Source organism: Primulina tabacum, unplaced genomic scaffold (genome assembly GCF_025594145.1).
Source record: "Primulina tabacum isolate GXHZ01 unplaced genomic scaffold, ASM2559414v2 Contig1115, whole genome shotgun sequence".
Taxonomy (NCBI): domain Eukaryota; kingdom Viridiplantae; phylum Streptophyta; class Magnoliopsida; order Lamiales; family Gesneriaceae; genus Primulina; species Primulina tabacum.
In genome coordinates, this window is record NW_027460107.1 from 1 (window position 1) to 9805 (window position 9805).

Sequence of the window (9805 nt, forward strand, 5' to 3'; positions counted from 1 at the left end):
GTGTTTCCATTATTTCCTTGCACGCAGATACCAAAGAAGGATGTGAAACAAATAGCAGAATTTTACCTGCCCACATACAAGTGAAGCTTATCGCCATCCCCAAGAATCAACTAAATGGCATATCTCAAACGGAGGCACAATGCTCGATTAATCGTGGGAGAGAAGAAAAACCGGAAGTCATGGAGATGAAATAGACTCAATAAAGTTTTAAGTATTGATGGAAACATAATAAACAGGTATTGATGGAAATTAATCCAGATTTGAAATATCCATACATGTCCTCCTTATGGTAAAATTTTACGTATGTAATGTCTTTTGATTTATACTGGCAACGTGACAATTATAGATAATTTCACAATTGTGAAAAAATGCCCATTTCCCATCCGTATACATTTATAGATATATCTATAGAAAATTAATATTTCAAAATTAATATATGTGATGGAGTTTTGCCAAACTCCACCACTCTTGGAGGATGTTGCAAATTAATTTGCAGCGTTTGCCAAAATGGACAGAGGACGCTAGCCTTTTAATTTTTTAATCATTATTATTTTTATAAAACTTTGAAACATCTCTCGTTTTTTAAAAAAGGACTTATGACAACAAAAAAAAATGAGAGTTGAAGATTTCGATAATTTAAAAGATATCCTTAAAATAGTGGATCAATCATTTTTTTAAAAATTCTTTATTTATAAAATCTGATGTAATTTACCTTTTTTAAAAAAATTATTTTAAACAATTTTAAATATACGTTGATTTATTTTTAAAAAATAAAAAATTTGTGCATGTGTGTCCATCACCTTTAAAAAATAAAATAAAGTTAACCAACACATATTTAAATAAATAAAAAATACTTTGATTCATAAAACATTCCATCATTTTAAGGCGATCTATCTTTCAAATTATCGAACTTAAACTTCAACTCTCATTTTTGAAATGTGGTCTCATGTTTCATGTTTTTAAATAAGAGATGTGTCCAAGTTCTAAAAGAATAAATGAAAAAAATTTTAAAAAAATTTGTTAGTTTAGTTTTCAAAAAAATAAATAAAGGTGCATGTGTATTGGTCCGATTATTTTTATTTTATTTTTACTAGTAATGTTGTTAATAAAAAAATAATGATAGTTGGAATATGCAAATTCTTGAATTTTCGTATGAAAAATCTTGAATTTGTGCTCTTTTTATTTTTGTAAAACAAATTATTTATTCATTTTAATATACGTTGATTTAGTTTTCAAAAAAATTAAAGGAAGTGTGTGTTTCGATCAACTTATTTTTTATTTTTAAAAACTAATGAATTTGAGTTCAAACTTCCAATTTTTGCATGTGGATTAATTTGAAACATAGATAGGAATGACAACTTTCCCACGGGTTTGGGGCCCCGCGGGGAAAGCCTGAAACGGGGATGAGGATCCCGAATTTTTCGGGTTTGGGTTCGGGTTCGGAGATTTAAAAAAATCCCCGATGTAATTCGAGCGGGTATGAGATTACTATCCTCATCTCCGAAATCCCCGAACCCGCCCCGAAAATAATATCAATAATAAAATAATAGTATTATTAATATTAATAATATAATAATATTTTAAAATATTAATAATCTTATTATTATTAATATTGATATTGATATTAATATTAATATTAATATTATCTCTAATAATAATAGATAATAATAAGTTTTGATTTGAGAAAAATCTCCAAATTCGTCATCGTCTTACCATAATAATATTTTTGAAACGGGGATAGGGCGGGGATGAGAATTTGATCCCTGAAGTTTCGGGTTTGGGGATTCCCCGAACCCGAAAAAGCGGGGATTGAGACGGATTGAGACGGATAGGGGGTGATGATGGAATTCGGGGATGGGGGTGGGGATGGGGATGGCAAACCCGTCCCGGTCCATTGCCATCCCTAAACATAGATCATCTTAAAATGGTGAACCAGTCAAATATTTAAAAAAAAAACATATTTTTAAAATATTAAGCTATTTATCTTCCGAAAAAATTTATATTCTTTCAATTTTTTTTAAATTTCTTTTATTTATTTTAATATGTGTTGGTTTAATTTTCAAAATATTAAAAGAAAGTATGTGTGTGTAGGTCTACTTATTTTTTATTTTAATTTTTTTCTAATAATAATAATAATAATGATAATAAATATTTTTTTAAAATATAAAAGAACACAAATTTAAGAGTTTTTCGTACAAAAATTCAAGAATTTGCATATTCCAACTATTATTATTATGATAATTATTACTAAAATAAAATTAAAATAAGCGGATCCATACACATACACTTTTCTTTACTTTTTCGAAAACTAACCAACGCATTTTTTAAGAGTAAGTCTCTTATGAGACGGTTTCACGAATCTTTATCTGTGAGACGGGTCAACCCTACCGATATTCAAATAAAAGTAATACTCTTAGCAAAAAATAATACTTTCTCATGATGACCCAAATAAGAGACCCGTCTCACAAAATGCGATCCGTAAGACTGTCTCACACAAGTTTTTGCTTTTTTTCAATTGTTCTTCATCTATTATTGTTTTTTTTAGAACTAACGTCACACGTCTCTTATTTTAAAAATAAGATGTCAGGATCAAGATAGGAAATTTAGAGGAGGTGAATAAATTTTCTTTCATAGCTTTATTGTGTTAACAATGCTGAAACTTTCTTCGTATCATACGAGTATCCACTGTGCGGAAGAAGACTTATTGAAACTGATTTGAACAAAAGCCTATTTAGTTGGATGGTTAATAAAAGGTAGACTGAATGATAAACGAACGCATAGATGCTTATGGATGTTCGGAGAATTTAATACTCCTACGTCTTCTCTCCATTTCTTGATTTTATAATAATTGGAATTTTTATATTTAAAAATTTAACATAAACTTTTCTTATAGACCAGATATATAAATTAATGGGAACCGTAGTAGCCAGTAATTTATAATAAATTAGTGTTCCATGGCACATGATACATGTCATATTAATTTTTTTCTTTGATAATTTGGTGTAAAATACATATATTATTTTATTAGAATATGATATTTATAGATTACTGATTAGATAAAATTTACTAAGATTTTGAATTTTTAGATAAATTATAGATAAATTGGAGAAAAATCCGAAAAAATAGAGAGACATATAAAAATTACTAATAAACGTACACCAACAAAATTAACTAACAAATATTACGAATAAAAAATGTAAAAAACTTTTGTACCACATCAACATATCAAATTTAGTTAATATGATACGTTAAAGTATAATAATATATATAATATAGATTATGACTTAGACAGCAAAATGCATGCAGCTCTCTTGGGTGGCATGGATTTCAGGGAATGTGTCCTAACTAAAACGTAATTTGACCAACGATTAATGATATCCGGCCTATTCTATAACAAATAAACAAATATATACACCATTCATACATATATGTTAATTTCCCTGATGCAACGATTATATATATATATATATATATATTAATGCAAAAAAAATTAATTTGATTAAAACAATATGGCTTAATTTTATTTATATTATATGAAAAAAACAATTTATAGCAATTACTACAAACTAAGCTACTATAAATATGTTTGTCTCTGCATATGCACACTCCTACCCAAAGTGTGCTTCTTGTTCTCAATCTTTTCAGGAAAAATGAATACAAAAATGGAGGTTGCACAAGGGGACGAGGCTTCTTTCTTATTCGCCATGCAACTAGCCTCTTTTTCAGTGCTACCTAATGTCCTCAAAGTGGCGCTGGAGCTCGACCTCCTTGAACTCATGAAGAATAAGGGGCCCGACGCCTTTATTTCACCAAGAGAACTCGCCGCGAAAATTCCCACCAACAATCCAGAGGCGCATAACATGGTGGACAGAATCCTCCGCCTGCTTGCGAGCTATTCTATTTTAAATTGTCGAGTGAAAACCCTGCCTGATGGCGGCGTTGAGCGGCTGTATTCCTTGGCTCCGGTCTGCAAGTTCTACACCAAGAATGATGATGGAGTTTCTCTAGCCCCTTTGTTGATCATGAGCCTAGACAGGGTTTACTTGGAGACTTGGCAAGTATCAACTACATTCCAACCTCTACACGTACTATATGTGTGCATGTGTAATCATTTAATTGTATGTGTAGGTACCACCTGAAAGATGCAATTCTCGAGGGGGGACTTCCTGTTGAAAAAGTATATAAAATGAGCACATTCGAGTATCACGCCACAGATCCAAGATTTAACAAGGGTTTTAATATAGCAATGTCCAATTTTTCGACAATGTTGATGAAAAGAATTGTAGATACGTACGAGGGATTCAAGGGTCTGAGGACTTTGGTCGATGTTGGAGGTGGAATCGGTGGTTCCCTGCGCATGATCCTATCCAAGAATCCAACTATAAAGGGCATTAATTTTGATTTGCCCCACGTTATTCGAGACGCACCATCTTTTGCAAGTATGTGAAATATTTGTGTTGGTTCTTTGTAATGTATTTTAAATCGGTTCCATTGAAATATTTGTGTTTGGAGCTCGCTTTTTAATTTAATTTGATGGTTTACGTGAAACTTAAACTTGGCCGACCTTTTTGTATTGATCAGGCATGGAGCACATGGGGGAGACATGTTCGTTAGTGTTCCGAAAGGCGAAGCCATTATCATGAAGGTGAAATTGTTTTCATCATATAATATATGTGCGTGTTTGTGTATGTATATGTATAGTATATTCATCATTTTGTTAGCCTTCTAAATTGTTCAGCAATAATGATAATAATAATAAATGCTACACCTAAGTCATGTATGTGGAAGCGTGACTATAAAATAAACCTTTATAACAACTACTTTATATATGTTATTGTCTTTACGAAATGCTTAACTGATGCTATTATAGAATTCATTGTAAACATCGCCAGCTCTTTTTTTTTCCTTTTCAATGTGGCAATATAGTGGCATTATAAGAAAAATATATTTTATTCAATACATATAATTAAACCGTTGTTCACGTTAGTTTTCCACCCGTTTTAAAAAAAGGAATGCTTTTTCATAATTTTGATTCCCAATAGTTTCTTACAACTTTGTAATAATATTTTTATGATTATTTTCTTATTAGACTGATTCAATTCTTTTTTTACCGAATCCACAGTGGATTCTTCATGACTGGAGCGATACGAATTGCATAAAAATACTGAAGAGATGCCATGAAGCACTTCCAAATAACGGAAAAATCATCGTTGTGGAGCATATCCTTTCAGAGACCCCAGCAGAAGATTTTAAATGTAATTTGCAATCTGACATGGTTATGCTAGCATTTAGTCCCGGTGGTAAGGAGAGGACAGAAAATGAATTTCATGCATTGGCGAAGCAAGCAGGATTCAAAGAATCTCGAACAGTTTGTTGTGTTCTCCCACTCTGGATCATGGAGTTTTATAAATAAATATAAAAAGAAATATTGAGTAGCTAAAGATAATTACCGTTTTATAATAAAACTTTAGGCTTGCTATGACTTTTCTCCTAAAGATAATTACCGTTTTATAATAAAACTTTAGGCTTGCTACGACCCTTTTCTCTTTTACTCCTGTTAACATGCAAAAACTAATGGATAAATAATTGACGGCGTGTACACTGTGCTGGTGTTAAATAATGATCAATCTAGCTTATTGATCTCCCCTTAAATTCATTATGTATTTTGAATCGCATGCATATCGGCGATAAGTTCAACTTGAAGAATAAATTATATTTAGCTTCATCTAATGCCCGCCAGTTGTTTATTTATGCAATAAATTAAGACCAATATCTTTTTATTTTCCTAATAACAAAAATAATGTAAACAAAAATTATGACTAATTTCAACTGCATATATAATTAAAATCGGATTTAAGTTATTGCAATTGCATAAAAGCGTCCACTGTAAGTAGGCGTCTCTTCCTTACTTACACATATTAGGATAATGTATTATTTCAAATTATTGCAATAATAATTATTAATCTTTAACAAGTGTTTGTTCCTAGACCGAAAGGTCATGGACTCTCTCGCCTTTATGGTATGACTCCCCTGACCAATTTTCCTGTTATACAGATTCTACTTCATAACAATAGCATAATCAGACATTTTCTCACTTCAAATATCTTTTCCTTATGGATCTAGCATCTTTAATTTATCTTTTGATTATATGCTTCCTCAGTTTCTTTGCTGATCCAATAATGGTTTTAAATCTGAGAAATTCGCATTCGTAAAGACCATAGGGTGAAACAAATCTTTACCAATGACCATGTTTTTTTTTTTTTGTGGCATGTGAGAATCATCTTGTTGATTTTCTCTTGAAAAATATTCTTAAAAGTACAATAAACTAGAGTGACATGATTAAACGAATCATAATGCTTATATTATATTTTCTTTTCGACTCCTCTTTGAATGTTTGTACCCCATGACATATGTTTCAATATTTACTATATGAAAGCCGGCCACTATTAGTCACATCTTTGTATAATCAGGATGATAAAGACGATTAGTAACAACATGCATATGGTTCCTTGATTGCTTTTCATTTCCAATGTCGTTCCCTAGCACATTGATTGATTCATCTTACCAGGCATCTCATCCCTTCTTTCATTGTGTTGTGAACCCTTCCTCTTGTTTGAGGAGCATAAATTTTTTGGTTGTGAAGTACACCAACCTTTAAAATCCTTGAACATGGTTATATATGGATTTTTTTTGTTACTCCCTCGACTCACCTCTTTGTTAATTGTATTATTACCATCTTTTACGAAAACATTTTGGTTTTTCAATAAATTCAGGGTATTTTGAATATTTTTAAACATAATTTAAATTTTCTAAACTAGCTAATATAATTAGATAAATACCAATATGAATATAGATATTAATCACTTCACATTGTAAAGTATGATAACATCATTACAAATATCACATAAAAATAGATAAATATCAATATGTACAATATTTAACTAGATTTGATATAATACGAACACAAAATCAAATAATATATACATATGTATAATAAAAATAATATATTTATGAAATTGGTTTACTTAGGATTTTTTTCTGCAAAACTTTGAACCAAACTAATTTTTTGATTTGGTGAATTTTATATAATGTGATCGATTAAATATCAAATCGATTTGGATTGGTTTGATTTCTGCTTACCCCTACTTTAAAAACAAACAATATTTTTAGCAAATGGCATATCTATGTGCGTTATATAACATGTATGACATAATTTTTTAACATATAATAATTAAGTGGGCAATAAAAGAATATGAAATATAACTCCTAGGAAGATTGGCTACCTTTTAGTATGAAAAATGAACAAACAAATATTTACCAACCAAAAGTTTTTCTAAAAATAAAATAAAATTTATCGATCTTTAAAAATTCAAAAATATATGAACAAGTATAAAATAAAAATCTGAAAAAGTATCAAACAAAATGAAAAACCGAAATGTATCTGTTGGGTTGAGAAACACAAGCAATCATGATTTCGATGATAACAAAATTTGTTATTTGACTTTTTAATATATTACTCAAGTGTCAAGTTGTTAGTTCAAGTGGGAAGCTGAAATTTGAAATAAAAAAGATTAAAATATGGCGAGCTGCTGTGTTTTGATGATATCTCATAGCTCAGTGATGAAAATGACAAACCACTAAAACGACCGAATAGAGAACTCAATTTTCCACAAGTCCTACTTCACAAAATCTAAGTAAGTTCAGATATTATCTAGGCGAAATATTAGTCGTAAGATCGACCTGACAGAAATAGAAACAACAATCAGCTCAGTCTGACCAGTTATGGTACATTGGTAATATCTCTAAGCTCAGTTATTCAAATGGAACTATTCAGTATGAGTTATGAAGATTAAAATGAATAAAAATCATCTTAACAAGTCAAAAGTATAAATCAAATAAAAATAATAATAAACCATAATGAATTTGATGATTCTGCACTGAATAAAGAACATGTTCTAGATTACTAATTGTCTGATCTGTTGTGAATATCTATCTCATAAGAACTTGAAATTGTGTGATTCTTGATTCCATGGAAAGCCAAGAAAATGCTACAACTTTTATGTTTATCACTTTGCCCAAAAATCGATGAATCAAGAGTTTTATTCAAAAGAACAGAACATCTCGACTTAATCAGCTTGACTTGGTTCAGCTCAAGTCAAAGCAAAGAGATCGGACCAGGTCAAACCAAGCTGATATGATGGCATATCAGATCAGACCATCAACAACCTAGTTTCGCAAAATGGCCAGAAATACGAATGTGACTGTTGCAATATCTGAATCTGTACACAACATTTCCAAACGGTCATATTCTTTTATCTAAAATCTATATCACTATTGGAGGCCGTGAATACAACATATTGGAGATCAAATACAAATTTTGGAATGAGATTCAAATCATGGGCATTCTACATTAGCTAAAATGAGAGCAAACATAAGTGTGACTATACATTTGATATATACATACAATGAAAAATTCCTCACACACAATCTAACACATACACATGAGAGTGGAGCATCAAAGTTTAGATGAATGAATATTAACAAAAAGACATTAAAGATTGTATTTGTAGTCTTGACAAAAAACGTTAAATATTATGCGGATTGTGAGTTTACGACCTGCAATCGAGTGTGCTAGGAGTTTTAATTAAACAATAGATAAGTCTTAAGTTGAAATGAGTTTGTACAAAGGTTGTATTGTCGCGTATTTTCCGCTGACAACGCACGGTTGTCAAGTTTTAATAAAGAGAGTAAAGTATCGTTCCCAGGATGAGTGTATATAAAAATATATCAGTGCTTGTAGTTAAAATAGTCACTACTTTATCTAGAAGAATAAATTAAAGGTTGGTTTACTTAAAACGAATTAATTGTAAATAAATAGTAATCGAATAACCGAAGTGAGAAAATATCAATGATAGAAAATATCTAGAGGAGCAATTTCACTTAGTTTTCACGATAACTATTCCCGGTTGACTTATATTCATGAATTCCATTCGTTCAATAGCCAAGAACATTTAATTATTTTATTCCCTTTCCCAAGTGACGAATAAATTGTATCATTCAAACTTAGACCCAAACATTCCTAAAAAAATAGAAGTTTAGATGATATAAGAAAACAATGATCTTATCTAGGCCTCGCTAAAGTTATACGCCTTCCGAACGATATAAACATTTAACGATGTCTCCATAATTCTAGTCCCTCTATCGAGTTTTAGAATTAATAGATAACAAACAATTTACGGCTAGTAAATTGAAATCGATAAGAACTAGGAAACACAATTAAACCAAAAGGAATTCAATCATATAAACAACTGAGACAAAATTATCATATCAACAAAGTTACATCATCCTCTAGAATTGAAAAGTTAGTGCATAACGAAATCTAAAAAAAACAAAGCATGTTTGAAGATTTAGACATCTCAACACAAGAATTAAAAAAGGTGAAAGATTAGATAACAAATCAAAAGTGGCGTCTTTGTCCCAGATTCGTCGTTGAGATCAATCCTCGCGTTCCAATTTGTCTCCAATGTGTGCTCTCGTCTCTCATGTCCTTTCTCTCCCAAAAAATGGTTGCCCTCTCTTTGAAACCCTATTCTTCTTTTATCCTTGTCTAGAGACCGTCAAATAAAGCCCAATTCTCCATTTTTCGCGTATGCTAGCGCCGCGGTGCTGCCTGTTTGTGAAGTCTAGGTGTAGAGCCGCAACGCTTGAGGTGTAGCCTAGGCGCTTGTGGTTCAGTGATCCTGGCGTGCGGCACTGGGTTGTAGCACCTCGCACTTTCCCTTCGACAGTCCTGGCGCTGCGGCGC

General features: G+C 31.1%; 1 pseudogene; it reads left to right on the top strand.

The window, feature by feature from the left end:
* The first annotated feature begins 3626 nt into the window (after nt 1-3626).
* LOC142535706 (caffeic acid 3-O-methyltransferase 2-like) lies at nt 3627-5536 on the top strand (annotated as a pseudogene).
* The last annotated feature ends 4269 nt before the right edge of the window (nt 5537-9805 follow it).